Source organism: Galeopterus variegatus, unplaced genomic scaffold, assembly GCF_000696425.1.
Source record: "Galeopterus variegatus unplaced genomic scaffold, G_variegatus-3.0.2 Scaffold2875, whole genome shotgun sequence".
Taxonomy (NCBI): Eukaryota; Metazoa; Chordata; class Mammalia; order Dermoptera; family Cynocephalidae; genus Galeopterus; species Galeopterus variegatus.
In genome coordinates, this window is record NW_007728986.1 from 254,089 (window position 1) to 265,144 (window position 11,056).

The window sequence follows — 11,056 nt, forward strand, 5'->3', positions numbered from 1 at the left end:
CGCGTCGGGGGTGGGCGGCGGCGGGGCAGTGGCGGCGGGCGGCGAGCTCCCGGGGACTGGCTTTCTTGGCCGCTGGTGGCAGAAGGGAAGGCGCGCGCACGACCCGAGCAGCGCGAAGGGAAAGGGCCGGGAGGCGCGGCTCCCACGGGAAATCCTGGCGCAGGTGCCAGCGCTGCCTTGTTCTCCGCCCGTCACTCACGCATGCTCAGCCCCCGGCTGGGGCGCATGCTCGGGATTTTCAGCCAGTTCCAGACCCAGCTTCCTTGCACAACTCAGGTCCCAGAGCGGGTCATCTGCTCGGTGCCGAGCATTCCTGGACCTGGCCAGTAAAAGCCATGAATAAAGTCCCTGCCCCAACCCTCTGGGTGACAGAAGCTTCCTCTGGGAGAACCACAGTTTCTCCTCCAAGTGTTAAAATCTTTCCCCCCTTCCTAAGCTAATCGGTGCTTGTGCCTATTCCCCCTGCCGCTCTGTGATTTCCGACTCCTGTCCCTGAATGTCTGTGTTCCTTGGGGTTCCGCACCCACTCACGCTACCATCCCCCTCGTAAGCAATTCCATCCACTCCCGGCTTCATGGTGACGCAGACGATCACCTGAGTCTGTACCTCCGGACCCTTGCTTCAGGAAACACACATTTACAGGTTTTTTCAAGGAGAGGGGAGGTGAGATAAATTGGCATGCAGATCTTTAAAAAAAACTCTCTTCGGAGTTTAGCACGGGCAGTTAAGTAACCTCGGATAACTCGGCCCCTCTCCCCACAGGGCTGTTCCCAACTCTGGGAACAGACAGCAAAATTGCCTTCCAAGATTCCTGCAAAAATGTGCTTTCCTTCCTTGTGCTGTGTGCTATCATTGCCAGTACCAACGAAGAACAATTTTGAGGGAACGTTTTCACTCGTCAACATAGGTGCTTTTAGCATTTAGCACAAACTTTTCCTAAAATGTACAGTTCAAACTATACCTGCACCGTGAAACATTCTAAGAACAAATGAACCTGCAAAAAATCTCTTAACCTTTGTTTAGTAGATGTATTGTTAATATACATAGTGTTATTTTGAAACTTTTATGTAAAGTATGTCAAAGAAAATAAGCAATTACACTAATGTTGTTAGGAGCCAAGATTTTCAGTGTTAGAGAAAAGAGATCAAGTATAATAAATTCAAGGAAGTTAAGGGAAAAGTCTGTAAAGTTAAATTTGAATTGGAAGCCAGAAAATTGTACAATTTATTGCAATTAGTTTTACTTTTATACAACACCAAAAAGCATGTGGTTTTTCTCTTCCAGAAGTGTTGCTTCTCCAGTAACTATGACTGACCTTTGTTTTTAAGGATTCTCCCTGCAGCAATAGCAGAGATTCGGGGGGTGCCCAGATAAAGTCTACAGTTGTGTTTTGTTTGGCCCAAACAGGGCTCTTTTTTTCTTTTTAAATTTGAGGTGACCTTTCTAAATTGAGAGGTTTTGTATAATGTAGGAGTTTCTAGATTCTTTTGAATAATGACAAGGCCTGTCAAACTGGGCTTCTTTCTGGATGATGTGAGCAGCAGTGCCTTTTGGGGAGGGGACTGCGCGCACCAGTTTGCAGGAGCCTCACCACTCACAGAAGTAGGCGTGTGAGTTTCCTCCTCTTGATGCTTAGATGGTCAAAACGTTCAACAGCTGGGCACCAACAGACCCAGGCCACTGTGCGGGATTGTGGAGAGGAGGGCCTGGGGAGGGGTGAGAGGTTTTTTGATATTTAACACAGGCAGGACTCTCTGTATTTGTGTACAGTATACCATGTGAAGATGCCCTGCTTTTCACTTATCTGTTCACGCTGAAAGATAAAGATCTTAAATCTGATTGCTCCAAAGCTAAACTCTCCTGCATTGGCACAACGACCTACTCTTCAAAAAAGCATCTTAATAGCTTCTCCCTGCTCTTGAGGCCTCAGAAGGCAGGTTGATGAAAGCACAATCACATCCATTCATTCACTTGACATTTATTGAATTTCTGCCATGTGCCAGGCTTTGAAGAAAGAAGGGTATGATAAAGGGATGGCTAAATATCAGACCTAGCCTCTGCTGAACCTAGCTACTTCTAGGAAGAACTATTTGGGAACAACCTCCAAGGAGAGTGTGGTTTGCCTAGACTGAGAGAGAGCCTGTAAAGTTCTTCCTTTCTGAGGAAGATCATTATCTGCCCCACATCTCCCCCTACTGCCAGTGTTACAAGTAATATTTCAGGGGCAACACAGCTTGTGGAATTCTTTTAATAACAGCACAAAGTTTAAAAACTCCCAAATCTGCACATTGGAGTCACTGAGGATCTTCAAAAATAGTGTCCCTCAGGTCTGGACTTAGTAACTTTTAAAAGATCTCCAGGTGATTCTAATGTGCAGACAAGTTTGAGAACCACTGTAATAGCAATTGGGAGTAACATTTTTAAAAAGGTACAAATGCCTGAAAGGTAAGAAAAAGTTAAAATGGTGCTTAGAGCCTAAGTCTGAGAAAGGAGGAGTTGGTGAAACTTGAGTAAGCTCTGCAGGTTAATTACTGACTTTGTATCATTTCCTAATTTTGACCAGTGAACTGTTGTTATATAAGAGAATGTCTTTGTTTTTGGAAATACACGGAGGTATTTAGAGGTAAAGAGGCATCATATCTGCAGTTTACTTTTAATGTTTCAGGGAAAAAAAATAGAATGATAAAGCAAGTGTAGTAAAATGTTAACATTTAGGAAATCTGGGTTAAAGGTATACAGGAGTCCTTTATACTATTTTTGCAACTTTTTAAAAGTCTGAAATTATTTCCAAATAACAAAGCTTTTAAAATGAACCATGCTTACAAGTCAATAATAAAATGACAAATAACCCAATTAAAAATGGGCGAAGGATATGAATAGATATTTCTCCAAAGAAAATATACAAATGGCCAATAAGTACATGAAAAGGTGCTCAACATCATTATCTTACAGGGAAATGCAAATCAAAAGCACAATGAGATACTACTTCATACCCATTAGTATTGCTACAGTAATAAAAGAAAAGACAGATAATATCAAGTATTGGCAAAGATGTGGAGAATTTGGAACCCTCGCACTGCTAGTGGGAATGTAAAATGGTACAACCACTTTGGGAAAGAGTCTGGCAGTTCATCAAAAGGTTAAACAAAGAATTACCATTTAACTCAGCAATTCCACTCCTAGGTGTATACCAGGTGTTAGAAAAACGAATGTTCACGCAAAAACACAAATGCTCCTTTTTTTTTTTTTTTCCTTTTTGTCTTTTTTCGTGACCGGTAATGGGATCTCAACCCTCAGTGTCGTGCCTGTACCACGACCGGCAACGGGATTGCAACCCTCGGTGTCACACCCGCACCGCCCTCAACCAGTGAGCGGACCGGTCTCTATATGGGATCCGAACCCTCGGCGGGAGCACCGCCGCGCTCCCAAGCGCTGCACTCTACCGAGTGTGCCACCGGGCTGGCCCCAAATGCTCCTTTTAATGTGTGTACACAAATGCTTATAGTAGAATTATTTAAAATAGGCAAAAGCAAAACAGCTGAAATGTTTATCAACTAAATGCATAAATAAAATGTGGCATATCCATGGATTTTTATGTGGCAGTAAAAAGGAGTGAAGTACTGATACATGCTGCAGCATGGCTGATCTTGTAAACATGCTAAGTGAAAGAAGTCAGACACAAAAGGTCACATATTATATGGTTCCATTTACATGAAATGTCCAGAGTAGGCTAATCTATAGAGACAAAAAAAAAAAAAAAAAGTATATATTGTTTTCCTAGGGCTGAAATTGGGGTGTGACTGCTAATGAATATGGGGTTTCTTTTTGTAGTAATGAAAGTGTTGTAAAATTGATTGTGGTAATGGTTGCACAATTCTGTGAATATACTAAAAACCCTTAAATTGTACACTTTACGTGGGTGAATTGTATGGTATATGAGTTATATCTCTATAAAGCTGTTATTAAAAAACCATAAGTAAATATGGTAATTAAAGAAATGCTGAATTGTTTAGGGTGAAGTGTAATGGTGTCTGCAATTTATTTTGAAACGCATAAAAAAAGATAAATTAATGAATGGATAGAGAGATGGATAGATGTGATAAAGCAATATAGCCAAATATTGATTACACAATCTAGGTGGGTATATGGGTGTTCACTATGCTATCCTTTCAATTTCTCTATATATTTGAAATTTTTATAATAAAATGTTGGGGAGAAATTGAATTAGACATATTAGCATAATTGGAGAACCCACCTCTTCCCAAAATAAACATTTCCTAGCTCCATCCAGTGGAAAGATCTAAAAGTAATGACAATACACTGGCAAAGAACACCCTTATAATCCCAGGTTGTGATCTCCAAATACCATTATTCATTGAAAGGAACCAGTTCCCTGGAGAAATGGCTGATTTCAGGCCTGAGAAAGAAATATACAAGATGAGTGTGGAACATCTTGCCTTATGTAAGAAAACAAGAAAGTCATAAAAAGTTAATGGAGTCATGCAAAAGGACCGACATGAAGTGGTTGCCTTTGGTCAAAGATGAAACACTTATTAAAAACTTTTGCTCATGGCTAACGACCAGTTCAGTTGGTTAGAACACAGCCTTGTAACACCAAGGTCATAGGTTTGGATCCCCATACCTACCAGCCACCAAAAAAAAAAAAAAAAAAAAAAATCCTTTTTCTTAAAGGAAACAGTATTATGTGTTCACATGTACCCAACACCCAGCTTCAACAATTATCAACACGTTGCCGTTCTTGTTTTATCTACCTACCTCATTTTTGATGGAATATTTTAAAACAAATCAAATATGGAACAATATGAGCTTCAAAATGAAAGAGAGACTACGATTTATTAAAACATGCTGAATATATATAAATCAGTGAATACATAATAATACTAAAAAAAAAGATACAAAAATAGAGTTTATTGGTCACTGTTGGAGGTAACTAGGACACCAACTCATTATTCTGAAAATTGACAGTTTTCTTTAGTAGATGAGGAATAGTTTGTAGGAAAATTTCAGCTAATAACTGTAGAAGAAATGACAGAATGAAAAATATTACCGTTCTGTAATTCCTAACAAAATAATTGATTGAGCCAAAGATTATAAATGAATGAAACCATTAAGTGAAAAGTTAATGGGGAAATTTATAACAGAGGGATGGGACTAAACTTAATGCATTGGTTAATTTTAATATCTCAAAGAGCGGGAAGGCCACCCTTATGTGGTTTTGAAGTATTATGTGCCTTCTGATGTGATGCAATGTAAAATCGACTACAACACCTAAAGAGTATTTTGTGGGGAAAATTGAAGAATAAATTAGGAAAGCAGAAAAACACACAATGTGAGACTTTCTATAGGACATATCAGTTTCTTTGAGTAAATGACATGAAAAAAAGGTGGAAGGGACTGCTTCATATTAGAGACTTAACAGTCAAATTCAAAATATGGATCTCGTTAGGATTTTGATTCCAACAAACCTATGTAAAAATACATTTTTGAGACAGTTGGGGAAATTTCAGTATGGACTAGGTATTAAATGATGTCAATGATTATTGTTAATTTTGAGGGTGTTATAATGGCATATGGTTATGTAAGAAAATGATGAAATTTGTTAGACATGAAGTGACATGAAGTCTGGGATTTTCTTGAAAATATCTCAGTAACACACACACACACAGAGAGAGAGAGAGAGAGAGAGAGAGAGAGAAGAAAACAGGAGGAGATAAAGCAAGGGGAGGCAAAACCTTGATAATTATTGAATAATTGAATCTGGCTTATGTGTATATTGAGGTCCGTTATATTATTTCCTCTCTTATGTGTATGTTCGAAAATTTTTATAATAGAAAATAATTTCTGAAGCCCGGGAAACTGGTAAAATGACTGGGACATTCTACGTTTTAATAAATATTGCCAAAAAGACCTTTAAAAAGGATAGAACAATTCTATACTCCAATTAATAGTACATAAGCATGTCCATTGCACCAGATTAATTTTATTTTATTTCTTTAGGTTTTAGTAAGGTTGTACATTCTTATTTCTTCTGTGAGCTGTTTGCTTATACTCTTTGCCCATTTTTATGAGGCTTCCTATTTCTAGGCTTCTTTGTAGTTTCTTTTTATTTATTTTTTCTTTTCTCAAGTTTTCTTTGTTCTACTTACTTTTTCTCCCATTGATTTGGAAGAACACATCCTATTTTTAGTCTACCAATGGTTACTTTTGAAATAAAATTATAAATGTGTGAACTTTTACTTTTCCATCAATATTAAAAACAAAACATAATTTTGGAGGTAAACAGGCATGGTTGGAATCCTAGCTCTTACTTGTGAAACCTTGGTCAGGTCATTTAATATCTTTAAGCCTTGGTTGCTGTATTAGTCTGTTTCTATTGCTTATAACAAAATAACTGGAACTGGGTATTTTATAAAGAAAACAAAATTATTTTCTTTCCCTTTCTTTTTTTTTTTTTTTTCCTTTTTGTCTTTTTTCATGACCGGTAACGGGATCAAAACCCTCGGTGTCGTGCCCGCACCGCGCTCAATCAGTGAGCGGACCGGTCTCTATATGGGATCCGAACCCTCGGCGGGAGCACCACCATGCTCCCAAGTGCCGCACTCTACTGAGTGCGCCACTGGGCTGGCCCAATTTGCTTACACTTTCTGAGGCTGGCAAGTCCAAAGTCCAGGGAATACATCTGGTGAGAGCCTTAGTGATTGCGACAGTGATGGCAGAGTGTCACATTGAGAAAACAGTGGAGCAGAGAGAGCAGAACAGAGCAGACACGGACTCCCTTCTCTCTTCTTTTAAAGCCCTCAGAACTATGCCCCTGACCACCATTTTTAATCCATTCTCTATGACACGGTCCCACACTTCAATCACCTCTTCAAGGCTCCAACCTTCAATCACCATAACAGAATTTTCCTCCCTCCTAACAGTCACAGTGGGGGCCAAGTTTTTAATACATAAAACTTGGGGGACACAGTTCAAGCTTCAGTGAGTTTTAGGGGACATAATTCAATCCACTACAATTACTTTATAGGCTGGTGTATTAAACATTGTACAAATATTTGTTGAGTGCCTACCATGAAATGGGTTGGGCTCTGGAGTTACAATGGTGAGCAATTCAGACAATCCCTATGTTCACAGAGGATGAAATAGTGCAGCTAAATATAAAGCACTTAGTACATTGTTTTATGATTCATCAAAAAGGAGAGATGATGATGATTATTAATACCCCTCAATATTATGAGAGATTTAGCACATTTTAATTCCTTTCTCCATACCTTCCCAGGAACCAGTTTTTAGAAAAATTTATGTGGACTTTAGATTCAGCTTATTAATATTTTATTTTATACATTATGTCTTCTCCTTAATGAATTGTTTTTGACATCTTTACTGTTTCATCAGCATGAAACAAAAAGTATTTAAACACTAACTATGTTTTTTGGTCTCACTGGTTTTCTATATTTTCATCATACTACATCTTTCATGTACTTGAGTTCTTTATTTTGATCCATTTTTTGGTTAACTGGAGTATTTCTTTGAGGTTTTTTGTTTTTGTTTTTAGAGAAGATAAATGAGTTGTATACTTTATGAGCCCTTTAATATATGATAAAATATATTAAATATTTTAAAGTTAAATATATTCAAATATATTAAATAAATTAAAATACCTAAAAGTGTCTATCTGTTGCCTTCTTTTATGAGCAAGACCTTAAATAGAGCATAGAATTATTGACTCATAATATTTAACTCAATACTTTGAAATGACACTGTAGGGACAGAGAGGTGTGATACTCCTTCTCACCCGTCATAAGTCTCATGGCCAATACTCCTATAACAAAAGACAGTTTAAAAAGAGAAAAGCACAACAAGCTTACTTAGTTATTTTACATGGCATGGGAGCCTTCAGAAATGAAGGCCCCAGAGACTCAGGGAAAACTTTTTATGCTTAGGTTTGATGAAGAGTGGACAGCCGTGTAGAAATGTGACTGGAAAAAGGGAATGATCTAATGGTAATAGGCTAAGGGGGGAACTCAGCAAGGCCTGTGTGCTCAGATTCTTCTCAACCTCTCTGTATGGCATTCCTTCTTCTTGGGTATAGAGCAGGACCCCTTCTGGAATAAGGGTCCTTATGACCCTGCTAGCAGACAAGGTAGATCAGGGAATTTCTTTATGGACAGCTTGTATGCAGAAAGGCAGGGGAAGGGTAGAGTAATATTTCTAGGTTTTATGGCTGGCTTTTGGGCAGAGGGGTTCTAGTTTCTACGATCTGCCTTGGAGAAGAGGGATTATAGTTCTATGGCCTGCCTTGGGGTTAAAAGGGAGCAGGAGAAGGGCAGAGAGAGACTTGGCTTCTGTAGTCCTTCTAATTTCCTTCAGTTCAAAGTACTCAGCATGCCAAGCACCATACTTTGGGGTATCATTTTCTTTTTTCTTTTTCTTTTTTTTTTTTTTTGTCTTTTTGTCTTTTTCCGTGTCCGGCAACGGATCGCAACCCTCAGTGTTGCCCCCACACCGGACTGGGGACCGGCAACGGGACCGCAACCCTCCGCGTTGCTCCTGCGCCTCGCCCAGCCAGTGAGCGGGAACCGGTCTGTATGTGGGATCCGAACCCTTGGGCGGGAGCGCCGCCGCGCTTCCCAAGTGGCGCACTATCCAGTGCGCCACCGGGCCGGCCCCTGGGGTATCATTTTCTAAGCCCCAACAATACACCATCATCTTTCTGGTATTTAATGCTACCCTCTCAAAAATCTTTGTTTTTTATTTTGCAGATAATCTATTTTGTTTCTGCCTGGGTCCATACAAAATTTTTAATTTATACTTGAAACTTTAAAAGTCTACCTATGTCTAGATGTAGGTCTCATTTTTATCACTTATTAATTTATTATACAAAGATTTACTGAGCATCTACCATGTTTTCTTAGTAATTTAGTGGGCCCTTTTGTTAGAAAGACTCAAATCCTTCTTCAGTGAAGCAGCATCTTTCTATAATTTCTCTCATTATAGTCTCTTCAAGTAGAATTCCCACAATTAGTTCATTGGATCTCCTGGATCTATTTCCAAGTCTTTTATATTTTCACTTACCATCATATTAATTTCTTTATCCTTTCATTTAAATTCCTAAAGTATTTCTTGAGCCCCCCTTTTAAGTCACTGTAGTCTCATCCTCTGAGTTATTACCTCCACAGGGTTATCTTGTTGAATACAGGGCTCCAGGTGTCTGTAAGGTGTAGGGATGGAGCTCAGTGTAGAAGTCAAGTTCAGCACTTTGCAGATTTTTGGCTGCCCCTTGTATGAACAGGTTCTAAGTTACCTAAGAATTTGTGAGGAATGTGTGTGTATGTGTCTACAAGGTAGTCTCTAGTCTTTTTGTTGGTCATGGAGGGAAGATACTGGCTGCTTGCAAAGGTATCTGGTCCAAGCACTCCAGAATCTTTTGACTTAATAGCAAATGCAAAACAGAGAGATATAATACATGTACAAAGAAGCACTCCAGATCTCTGAACAAAGATAGTCAATTAAACACACGCATTAAATTTTTCTCCCTTCTGAAACATCACTAAAACTATAGTAAAGGTTTTGTTTTGTTTTTAAAGATACAAACACACTCACATGGGGAGATGGAAGAGGAGACAACTACAACATTTTGGAGGCTAGAAATAACATGAATGACTTAGGAAACCCAAGGAATCCAAATCCTTAACAGCAATGGGGAGAGCTGAGATCCAGCTTAATTCACTGGCAGAATTCTAAAGAGGATCAGGAATTGGTAACACCAATTACCTCTGGGCTGGACATAATGAGGCAGGCTACAATAAGAAGTGGGTGAAAGCTATTTAAAAGTCTGTGAGATTCTGAATCCCTTTTTCTCACAGTATGCCTGTGGTTGACTAACCCTCCCTTGTCCCAGATGAAGACGAAAAGTTTATTTTCTGGAGAGAAACATAAGATTTCTGAGCTAGGGAATATCAGGCACAGCTGAGAGCATGAATACCCTACTAAGTGGGGATGAGCACAGAGGGGGAGGCAGGAAAAACTGAGCAGGTGATACTGAATGCCTGAGCCACCAGCCTCCTTCATTCACTGAATCCTGACACTTAGCTGGGACTTCATCCTTCAGAGTGGAGACTGGAAAAATCTTCCTTGGGGAATCTGACCACCCCAAGAGGAGAGACCTAAATATGTTGACATCAGGAGTTACCAGTTTTGCTCTGCCAGGCACCTTATATAGAAGTTTAAAATCAACAATCCCCATCCTTTTACTCAGGATTTTCAAATAGTTTTTTAGTCCTTTTACCCCAAATATAATGTATTCTATGAATGAAACAAGAACAGGACATCATAAAAAGGAATATCCAGAGAACAAAAAAGACTTGGAAATTGAAAATGTGACAGCAGAATTGTTTTAAAAGGTAATAGATGGGGCCGGCCCTGTGGTGCACTCGGGAGAGTGCGGCGCTCCCGTCGCGGGTTCGGATCCTATATAGGAATGGCCTGTGCGCTCACTGGCTGAGCGCGGTGCGGATGACACCAAGCCAAGGGTTGCGATCCCCTTACCGGTCACAAAAAAAAAAAAAAAAAAGAGGTAATAGATGGGCTGGAAGATCAATTTAAGAACATTTTTCAGATAGTGGAGCAAAAATATAAAATAAGGCAAAAAGAGCAAGAATGTTAGTGGACTGCTCCAGAAGATGCAAAATTTGAATGATAGGGGTGAGAGAGAGCAAAAGGAAGTGGGAGGAGGATGGGAGAGGGGGAAGTAGAGAAGGAAGGAGGGAGATGGGGAAGGGAGGGAGGAAAAGAGAAGAAAAGGAAGTGGGCAAAGGAATAATCAAGAAAAATTGCTCAGAATTGCAGGGCATGACTTTCTAGATAAAAAAGGCCCACTGAGTGTCCAGCACAGGGATGAAAATAGGCTCACGGCGGGACTTAAGATGGCGATGGGTCTGGAGCGGCCGTGCCAGGAGACAGCGCGATCCTGAGAGGTGTGTGCTGTGATACCAGAGTATTAATTGCATTTCCAAGAGCAACAAAAGGCGAATAATTC